Source organism: Hirundo rustica, chromosome 28 (genome assembly GCF_015227805.2).
Source record: "Hirundo rustica isolate bHirRus1 chromosome 28, bHirRus1.pri.v3, whole genome shotgun sequence".
Lineage (NCBI taxonomy): Eukaryota > Metazoa > Chordata > Aves > Passeriformes > Hirundinidae > Hirundo > Hirundo rustica.
The window spans coordinates 708,678-719,751 of NC_053477.1; positions in this window are offsets into that span (position 1 = coordinate 708,678).

Genomic DNA, 11,074 nt, shown 5'->3' on the forward strand with positions numbered 1-11,074 from the left:
CTGGGGAAGGAGCAGTTTGTGAAAGCTGAGCTGTATTCAGAAATCCAACCCCTGAGTGGCTCATTTGACCAGCACACCCTGACTCCAGGGGTTTTCCTTTGCACAGAGCCCCCAGAGACCACACAGCTCCTCACTGCCCTGCCCACAAACCTTCACACCGGGACTGTTCCAGAGGCCTGGGAGGGAAAATCCTTGCAAAATCCCTCCCAAGGACCCTGAGCCAAGGTCCTCTGCTCTCCCAGGGACAGAGCCTGAGCCCAGGGTTTTAAATGTGACTAAAATGGTTCAGATCTCAGTCTTGGCGATGGGAAATCTCAGTGAGGACCATGGTGAGGATTGGGCAATGGGCCTGGACCTGCTGGTGCAGCTCCACAGCTTTGCAGAGGGGTGGACGTCGCGGAGAGGAGCCCCAAGGAGGGCAGGGCGGCCTCCACCAGGCTCAGCCATCCTCCATGACCGCCCAAAGCTCCCCTTCCCACGCCTGCAGGTCCCACACACCACAGGAGTTGCGTCCTGAGGTCTCTTTCAGTTTCTTTTTGCTGCAAGTCTGAGTCCCCACCGTGGGACCTGTGACATCCCGACATTCCGACCCAGAGCTTCCGAGGTGCCACAATTTCACAGCTGCCATTCACGAGTCTTTTCTGTGATTTCAAATGACCTTGACAGAGCTGCTTCAGTGTTCATTTAATTTTTTACCTCTGCAAGAAGCTCCTCACCAATCTGAGCGTGAGGCCCGGGAGTCACTGGGGAGAAATTTCTCTGTGGGGTTCAGGAGCAGCATCGTGAACATCTGGGCTGGAAATGCCACACGCTCCTTTCTGCAAAGATCAAAAGTGTGAAGAGGCCAATAATTCCTTCACAGCAGACTGTAATGACGTGCAAAGGCTTGGCTGAGGCTCAGAAATCTCCACGATTAGGACAAGTGCACGTTATTTAAAATAAACTGTGCATTCCTCTGCTTCCCCTCAGATAGGCAAAAACAACCCCATGGCTGCGAGGACCAGAGGGATTCCTTTGAAGATATTCCACCCATTAACATTTGCAGGGTTTATAGAGGTCATCTGTGAAAGAGAGACTTTCCAACAGAGGTCAGGTGGGCTGGAAATTCCTGAGAGCCTGGAGGGGAGGGAGACACGGGCACCTTGTGAGCTGGTGCTGCCATGGGCGCTAGAAGATAATGAGGATTTATTTTTTTTTAAAAATGAGCTTTTTCCAGAGACAGAGAACGGTGAACTGCCCATGCCAGACCTGTGAAACTGCACCCTCTTCATCCCTGAGGGGGTGGGTCTCCTCTCTGCTCAGCCCAGAGCCTGCTTTTTCGGCACTTGCACATCTTCTGAGAGACCCCACAATATGAGATCCCCAAAAACTGACTGGAGCCCAGCCTACATTTCCTCTCTCCCTCTATTTCTGCAGCCAGGCCATGAGGCTTTTTGGGGTGGGAGCAGCAGAGAATCTCTCCTGTTCCTGGGGCCGGGGTTGCAAGGGACATTTTAAACTCACAGTGGGGGTTTCGTGGCCTTTCAGCCCAGCAGGTTTTGGGCACTGACTCTGGATCCCCTGGAGACTGTGGTGCTGCTCCTGTCATATAAAAACTCAGCAGGCTGTCTACCACAGAGAAGGAAGATCCTTTCCAGCCCTGTCCTGTAGGCTTGGAAACCTCCAAGAAGACATTTTTCACCCCTTAACCCTCCCACTGCACAGTGAGGACACAAGAGCTTTACCGTGGTGATAACCCTGAGATCAGACTGAGGATTTTCCTCTCCCTTTAAATGTGACGTGGCTTTCCAGATGAGAGCTGCTAAACCACAGATCCCAATGCATCCAAAACTGCTAAATCATTCAGTGTGGGATGAAAGTAAGATACCTTTCAGGTCGTCCTTTCAGTCCCCTCACTGCATTCTTTGTGCTGGAGCAGAAAGTCTGTTTTGCTCTTCTCCGGTATTTACTAAATAAATTCATTTAGGAGTTCACTCTCTTGTATCTAAGAGTTTGGTAGGCGTGAGAGAAGAAGAAAAGAAAATTATCCTTCCCACATTATTGCGTTTGGATCCCAAGCCAGTCATGCTTATTGTGACTTATCCCCTCATATTTATCAAAGTTGTGTTTTTGGCATGATAGAAACTTTCCTTTTTTAGCCTGGCCAGTGCACAGAGGAGCACGTTGCTGTGGGAGGCGAGGTGGACGTGTGGGAAGTGTCCAGCCGTGGCTGAGGAGGCCTTGTCCAGACCCCAGGAGCAGTGAGAACATGTTGTTCTCCCCGGCAATTCCAGAGTGATGCAGTCCGTCCATCCTTCCTTTGTGTGAGAGCTGGAAGATACCTCCGAACCGGGCAGCTTTTGGGAAGAAAACACCCCCAGACTGGGTGTACAACCAACTCTTTACCAAGGTGGGGAGGGAAAAGCGCCCCAAAGGCTGGCAGCAGCATTCCCACTGTCCCACCATCCCTTGGTTTTCCTGTCACCTTGCTGTAGCACCAGGATCTACGAAGCCACAGTGGCCTGCAGGAATAATAACCTGGAAAAAAGAAGCATCTTGATAATGCCAGGGAACATGTGGGCAGGAGGAAGCAGCTGGGGTAGCAGAGGGTAAGAATCATCCAAATAAGCTCTTTGGAGAAAATCCTTGTCTGTTCCAGCCCCAAACCCTGCAGGTTTAGGAAGATGTTCAAGCAGGCCCTGAGTGCTGGTGTGGGGAACGTGGCACAGGGGCTCCAGTCCTTGGAGAATCCATGCTGCCAAACTCTCCCTGCATGAGGATCCCCACCACGGGCTCCCTTCGAGCACGAACTCCTCTTTTCCTCTGCAGGAGTTTCCTCAGCAGGTAATTCCCATGAATGAATGAATGCCCAGCAGTTAATTGGGGATCGGATGTCCCAATAAATAAAGTTTACAATTTAAAATACAGAGGCAGGGGTTTGGGTGTGATTTTCCCGGCTCTGGGGCAGAGCAGAGGTCTCAGCGGTGTTGGCACTGCGGGACTCCGGGCTGTGCTCAGCCTTCAGGAAACGTCAGAGGATCCACCAAGGTGAGCAGCGCGCCCAGCAGAGGAGATTCCCTGTTCTCTCCCCAGCCCATCACGGGAGGAAGCTCCACAAAAAGGCTTTTTCACACAGAACCCCGTCCCTGAGGTCTCCCTGCACCCCCTGCGTGGCCGAGGGCACCGGCGCTCCCGGTGCCGTCAGCAGCCGCTGGTGCGGCTTGTGAAAATTTGCTTTATCACGCGTAAAAACACGATGTGATATTTCAGCCCTCTTCACACAATGTCCCGATAACAGGGGCTGGGAACAGGGCAGCGTTCCCGTAATCTCAGCTGGCCCCAGCTTTTGGTGCATCCAGGGAGAGATTTCCCCCCAGCCAGGGCGGCAGGGGCCAGGCTTCGACCTCTGGCTAACGAAATGAGGATAAGCCTCAGCCTGGCACCTGCATTCTGAGCATGTGAGAGGTAAATCTTTCCTTTGCCTGGCAGTGCTGCCGTGTTTCCTTCCTCATCTCCCCGATAAAGGCAGGCTCAGGCTGCCATCCAGCCGGAGAGGCTCCCCTTGAGCTCCACGTGCTCTGGGTGAGATCCGCACTCAACCCCTAGGGCCAGTGGGGGTTTTGAGTCTTTTCAGCAACACCTTTACCCTGTGTGTCCCTTCCTGGAGCTCCGGGGGGAGGATTTTTGAGCGCTGTCAAGTGTTCCCTTCACATGCATCCACATTTCTGGTGCCACTAAAAGTCTGGTGCTCGTTTGAAGTGCTGAGAGCTCTATGGAAATGCCTTTCCAAAAGAAGTCAGGAGGTCAGCCAAGCACCCCAAGGACAGTTGTTCCCAACACAACAGCTACAGACAGCGCTGAGGAGTGAAAGGTCAAAATATCCACTGGAAGCTGGAGTGCTGTCGCACCCTGGGAAGAGATGTTTCCACTGGGGGACTGGAAACATGGAGCTCCCTTGCTATATCCCTCCTATGCAGGGTAAAGAAAGCTCTGTAAGGTGTGAGATGGGGATAAATCACATTTACAGCTTGCAGGAGGCATGGGACACACGTTCAGAGACTCATTGTCTCCACAGAGCTGGATCTGTCCCCTTGCTGGCAGCGCAAAGGCGTTGGCGTGGGGTCAGGGGTAGCACAGGGAAGTATGGAAATGCAGCAGCAGATTAAATTGCTGTCAGCCCCCCTACCCCTCCTGCTCACCCAGAGCTCGAGCCCCACTGGTGATGGCTTTTAAAAATAAAATTGCAGCTGAGCCTTTGCTCCGTTTGTCAGCAGTTGAGAAATCAGAGGCAGGGAGAGCAGTGGGGGCAAAGCTCCCTCACATCCCACTGCAGCCTTGGAGCTTGGGCACGGTTTGCACCCACGGTGGTGCCCAGCGGAGCTCAGGCTGCTCTTTGCTTCCCCTGCTAGTCCTCCTCATCCTTGCTGAGCTTTGGGACCTGAGCAAGGAGTCCTCGGCCCAAGGTCCTGCACCAGGATCCTGCACCCTGCAGGAATTTGCACTTGAGTGCTCAGCTCAAACCAAACGGATTCCTCTACCTGTCCCAGTGAAGGCCAGGCCATCGAGGGCGCAGATTTTTGCTTTTCCAAAAGGCACAGAAGTGATGGAGCCTATGAAAATGTCTGCAGGGCGCATATGGAGCAGAGCCACACCAAGACTCGGGGGTCCTGAGTCCCAGCTTACAGTAAATATATTTGTGATAATAACTTGATCACCAGGCTTCACCCTTCCTTTTAGCAACTTTGGGCTGAGGGTTTGGGGCCAGAAACGTTGACAATGTCAGTGCCCGTGGTGAAGAGAGTGGTTTCATCCCCTGGGAAGAATGCTGCAGGAACAGGATGGTTGTTGACAGGAGAGCAGCTGAGAGTGGGCAATTCTTCATTCCCAGAGGTTTTATTGTGTCCCAGTGGCTCCCAGTCCCTCAGAGGCTGCTGTGTTCCCATGGGCAGGACTGCAGCACGGCCTGGCTGAGCCAGCTCTGTCCAGAGGGTGACAGAGAGGGGTTAATGCATCTCTGGGCAGCTCGCTGAGCCCTTGCCTCCTCTGCCTGCCCTGCAGCTCATTAATGCTGTGCCCTGAGCACTGTCAGGCTGGCAAGGGGCAGCCCTGCCAAGCGCGGCCTGCTCCGCTCCCCTGCCATTAACTCCCTGCTCATTATCTCCAAGGCACTAATTAGGGCCCACAGAGGAAGCATAAGACACGCAGTCAATATTACTGGGCCGTATTTGCAGCTGGTGTAAATTGTTGATGGGCAGAGAAGAAGAAATCCCAAGGGAAAAGGAGGGAGCTCAGTGAGGAAAGCGACTGTGGATGAAAGTAGCTGCTTTCCCTGCCAGAATGATGTCAAAATTGGAGGAAAGATCCAAGGAATATTTAGGATTGCAGGCTGTACTTGCATAATGTTGCTATTTTATGTCTGTCTCAGCAGCAACTGACTGCTCTAAGTAAAAATTGAATCATTTCCACCCATTCCAACCTCTGCATCAGCCCATGGGCCTCCAGTGAGTGTGGACTCACACTTCTGCAGATGTGACCCTACACTGAATCCCCACAGGTTAAAACCCAGTGCAGACCAGATGAGGAGCACTGTGAGCAAAACTTGCTGAACCCAGTCCCAGGGATTGCAGAAATGGTACCAGGGCTCACTACCCCTACAGTTCATTTGCTCTGCTTCCAGTTCAGCTGGGGCGGGATCAGCCTTGGAGGCTTCTCTGGGATGAGCTTGGCATCCAAAATCAGGGAATAATGGACTGGTTTGTGTTGGAAGGGACTCAAAGCTCATCCAGTGCCACCCCTGCCATGGCAGGGACTACTTCCACTGTCCCAGGCTGCTCCAAGCCCTGTCCAGCCTGGCCTTGGGCACTGCCAGGGATCCAGGGGCAGCCACAGCTGCTCTGGGCACCTGTGCCAGGGCCTCCCCACCCTCCCAGGGAACAATTCCTGCCCAATATCTAACCTAAATTTAGTTAACCTAGACTAATTTTAAGCCAAATTTTATAAACACCCTAAAACCTGGCAATGCTGGAAGCAGGCAGAACTCGCTCAGCGTTGCAGTTTTGCTCTCCCAAAACTTTGCATCTCCCCAGCGCCCGGCCAGGCAGCGGTGACAGCTCAGGAAATGGATTCCACCAAATCTCACAGCAACTGATGGGAGCTGCTCTAATCTCTGGCAGATAAGGAGTTGCTACAGCAAAGCCAACATAAACCTGAGCTCCCTGGCAGGCTGGGCTGTTGTTTAGCTGCTGTTGCTAGCCAGCTACTGTACCTGATTGCAGAGACCACCCTGCACCTAAACCTTCTCACTTAACTCGACACATAGACTTTCAACACCATGTGAAGCTCCCAGCCTGGACAGGCTCAGTCACACGGAGCTGAAGGACGCTGTTTTGGGAGCTCAAATGCTGCAGCGAGCATCCCTCAGCCTAAAGTCACCGCAGGCACAAGTGGCAGCAGCTCCTGCAGGATTCTTGTGGTAATTTTGGATGAATGCTACTGCAGCTGCCCAGCTAAGCTAAAAACCAGTGTGTTGTCTTTGTTGGTCAGGACAGAAAACAAAATATTTGGAGCTATGGAACAAGCCAACACCCTCCTGCTCAGGAAGCATTGCTCTGTGTCACGGAAATCCATTCCTCTCATATAATTTCCTTTATTACAGCCTTGTTGATTGCTTTTATCCCTCCTGTTTCCGGTCTTTGGTTAAAAAATGCAATCAAGTCTTGCAAAGCCCTTGAAATGCTTAGCAGGAGCTGGATCAGTTTGTGCAGGGAAGAGAAGCACACTGAACATGTCCTCAAGGCCAGAGACACCTGGGTGATTCCTGAGCCATGCCAGGGCTTAGCCCCAAATGTTTTCCCACCAGGAAAATCACACCATTACCCTGCATGGGTCAGTACAGGGGAAAAGAACACAGAATCTCTCCTTTCAATGTCAAAGCAGAAGTTTAGAGTAAGATAAGGGTCATGTTTTGTGGCCGTTTTCTGCTTTCTGTGACACAGCAGCTCCCTGGCTGCCCTGCACCCCTGACATTGCCTGGGCTGGAAACACCCAGCTGTGGCCAAAGGCCTGATCCCAGCAATAATACCCAACAATAATACACTCCACATCATAAACCCCTTCATCCAAGGGATGCTGATAAGAATTTCCATTTTTAGTCGAGGGCAAATGAACCATTCAGCCTTTACTTGTTGCTGCTGCACTTGAAGAGGGAGCAGAAGCTAATTTTTTAACTTTTCCTGTAAATAATGCATTAATGAAGACAGATGGGTCAGCAACATAAACAAAAACTCTATCTCAAGCTGGTTTTGTTCTGGTTTTGTTTCCCAATATAGTAAGCAAACCACCACCACCCCGGTTCCCATCCTATTAACAGTGTTTGCACTCCAAATGATGAACTGGGTTATAAGGAAGTTTAAATTAACACTGGGCTGTAGTTTTTCAAATGTTTGAAGCAGATGTTCAAGTGCCATGAAATCTTCCTGTTGTGTGGGTTGTTTTTTTTTTTTTTTCCTTCCCTAAAATCCCAATAGATTTTGCAGGGCTTTGGCTCAGCGTGTGTCACAGAAAATCCTAAACTGCACCTCTCCCATCGTGCTGTGGGTAACCAAACTGCTGTCAAAAATCACATGTTCCTTTGGTAATTCTGCACTGCTGCAGGTTCTGGTTTGCTTTGCTCTCTGAGCAGTCTCAGAAGGACAGTGCAGTAATTTTGGGGAGGAGAAATTTAGGATAGGCTCTGGGTTGCTGCTTCGGATGATTTTTCCTAAGTGAGCTCAGTTTTGGGGAGGTTCATCTCATGCCTTTAACTCCAGACATGCTGCTCACCTGGCAGGGCACAGAGACCTTGGAAAGAGATGTGTCCATAATACTGAGGAATGCACTTATTCCCCCCAGAGACTGGCATTTGGGTTCCCACAAATGGGATGGGCGTGAGCCAGCACAGGCACTGCCAGGGAGAGGGGTGTCCTGCTCTCCTGGCTGTGACCAGGCCCTCAGACCACCCCAAAGAGCCCGGAGCAAGGGCCAGGAAACCATGCTGAGCTATCAGGTTTGGCACTCAAAAAATTGGGAATCTGTATCCTCAGTCAGGTCCATGGGGTGCTGAAGAGTGAGGCTGGACGCTGGGGTCACAGCCCAGGGAGGGATAACGCAGCGAGGCTCCGGGGAGAAATCTATTTGAGGAATTGGAGCCCACGTGCAGAGAGCTCAGAGATATGGATCCTTCAGGGGAACCTTCCAAGTGCTTGGTGAAATCTGGCCTGGGTGCTGAGTGTTGGCTCAGGAGACACAGCTGTCACCGTTCTTGCCCAGGCCCAGGAGTGAGGAGGATGTCTCAGTTTATGCTTTTCTGGAGGCTCTGTGTGTGTGGATTTCAGAGCAGCAATCCAAGACCAAAGCTCTTCCCTCAGCTCCCTCGCTGACCTGTTCTCCAGGCTCTTCCACTCTGGGGTAATTTGTTTTGCTCCCACCCCTTTGCCTATTCCTGCCTCTGAAAGCACTGCCTGGAATTTTATACAGTATCCAGCAAAAAAGGGGCTCCACAGCTGCTCACAATTTCTTATACATGTTCAACTAGAAACATGAAAGCAAAAACCCTACTGATGCTGATGATTTCAGTGAGACAGGGTTGCTTTAGTTGCTTACAATAATTCAGAGATGGATGAAAAGATAGATAACTCCACAATTAAGCCATATTTTCCCAAACTTTTCTAAAATTAAGATTGAATTGAAGATTTAAGTCAAGCATCTGCTAATATGTTGAGATAAAATGGATCAGAAATGAAAGGAGAATCAGTGCACACCAGAGTTTAATGTGACAAATAAAGTCTTTTAGAAACAGAAATCACAGTACTAATGTGGGTGGGTGGGTGGATGGATGGATGGATGGATGGATGGATGGACAGATGGATGGATGGATGGATGGATGGATGGATGGATGGATGGATGGATGGATGGATGGATGGATGGATGGATGGAAGAAAGGAGTGTAGAAACAAAGAAAACAAAAACATGCAGTGGAACATTTTTTTCAGGGACTTGGAACATTTTTTCAGGGACTCCCGGGACTCCCAGCTTGGCAGCCCTGGCTCTTGTCACACCCTCACCCTGTTATTTGTGAGTGTTGTGTCTATTTGGACAGGGGCTTTAAAGCCAAGCACTTCTGAACTTGCAGAAACAGCTTTGATTTGCTACTTGGGGAAAGACCTTTAGGAAATAACTGCCCTCCTTTGCTTTTTTGGTCTGATCTCTGTCATTGAATTGCATGAACACCCAAGAAATGCCTTTGCACGGTTGAAAGTAAAGGCAAAGGGAGGATTTTGCTCATAAAGCAGCTGTGGACTCCTGACAGACACCCCAGATAAATGAAACAACATTCCCAGGAATTCTGATCTCAGGTGCAGCTGAAGGATCCAAGAGGTGCTCAGTTTTCTCCCAGAACAGCACAATGAGACACAGCTTGCTTCTTCCACCACAGACTCTGGCTGAAATCCTCCTCAACCAGCAGGACAGTCCTCATTTCTTTATAAAGAGAAGTTACATCAACAGCTGCTCCCTAATTCTGAAGGACTACCATCAGTATTTATTGACAATTTTACTGATCTTGTAGGAGTTCACACATGCAGGTGATAAAATGATAAAACACACATTGCCTGTGTTTGCTATGCACCAGAGCACACCACAGACTTTGCTCTGCTCCAGCAAATCTCTGACAGACAGAGACAGAGTGAATCTCTGACAGACACAGAGTGCAGGCACTGCTCTGCTTTGCAACGTGGTCACTTGAGGATTTACAGTGAGAGTTCATACATTTATGGGTGATTGCAGCGGGTTATTTATTGTTTTTAAGGCACAGCTTTCCCTGCAGCCTGTTCTGGGGCATTGGCAGTGTCGGGGAAGGATGGGGAGAAAGGCGGGGAGGGCAGAGCTCTGCCTCGGGACTGCCTGCAGAAATGAGATGATAAAAGCAAATGTCGGATTATCTCCCTAATGCTGGATTATCACTCCTAACAAGGTGAATGGCTTGTCTTGGCAAATGGCTTCATAAGAATTGTGGATAGTTTTGAAAGGGTCTGTGTGGTCACACTTCAACCGTTGGCTGCTGCAGCTGATGTCAGCAGAGCGAATGTAACACCTCTCCCGAATTCCTCCAACGTGCCATGAGCCACGGGCTCTGATTGCAGAGTGGCTTGGGGGAAAGGTCTGTCAGGGCTGTCAGTCACTCACGGGGTGAGGAATAAAGCAATATCACAGCCCAGTGTGCCGGCCACTATCTGGAGACTGCATAACTCTACAATAAACTACACAGCGGAGCACTTGGAGCTGTGATACCCCTGCAAGAGGAGCTGTAAATTGGATGAGACCGTACTCCAGAACTACACTGAAGTCACTGCAGTGAGGGAGCAGCTCTGCAAGCGAGGGGGCAGCTGAGCCATGTGGAATTTACAAGTGTCCAGGGGAGGAAAAAGAAGTCAGCAACCTCATTCTCTGTGCTACACAACTCAACAGAGAGATTCCATGGAAAGTAGGATCAGTACAAGGCTTTATCCAAGTGGGATTACACACAAGCACAAAAATAAAACATTCTGTATTCTACATTATATTACAAAGGCAGGCAGTCAATAAATAGGTCAATAAATTATGGGAAGCACAGAAGAGTATGTGTGAAAATGGGTGAAATTGGGTTTAGTTGGAGTGTGATAAAGTCTTTGGTGTTCATTCCCATGAAGTGTTAGAGTGATTCTTTCAAAGACCCTTATCATTTCCAGGGAAGATAACTTTCCCTTAAAAGTGTAAAACAGATGCAGGGACAGTACAGTAAGCTCTGGTACAGGCTAAAAGAGTCAACATCACTTACACTTTCCCAAGAATCTGACAAATTTGCAGCTTAGTATAAATAAAGTGACGGGTCTATTGTTTCTCAGCTCTGACACCTCCTTATCACCACGATTTGTTGCAGAAGAGTGGTGGAAACATGGCATGTGACTCCATCTGTAGAGTCTGGGGGGAGGAATATCCCTGTGAATGGACAATTCAGCACTTAGAGAAAGGGAAGATGCTCGTGCCCCACTGGCACAAAGGGCTCTGCTGTTCTCCCTGG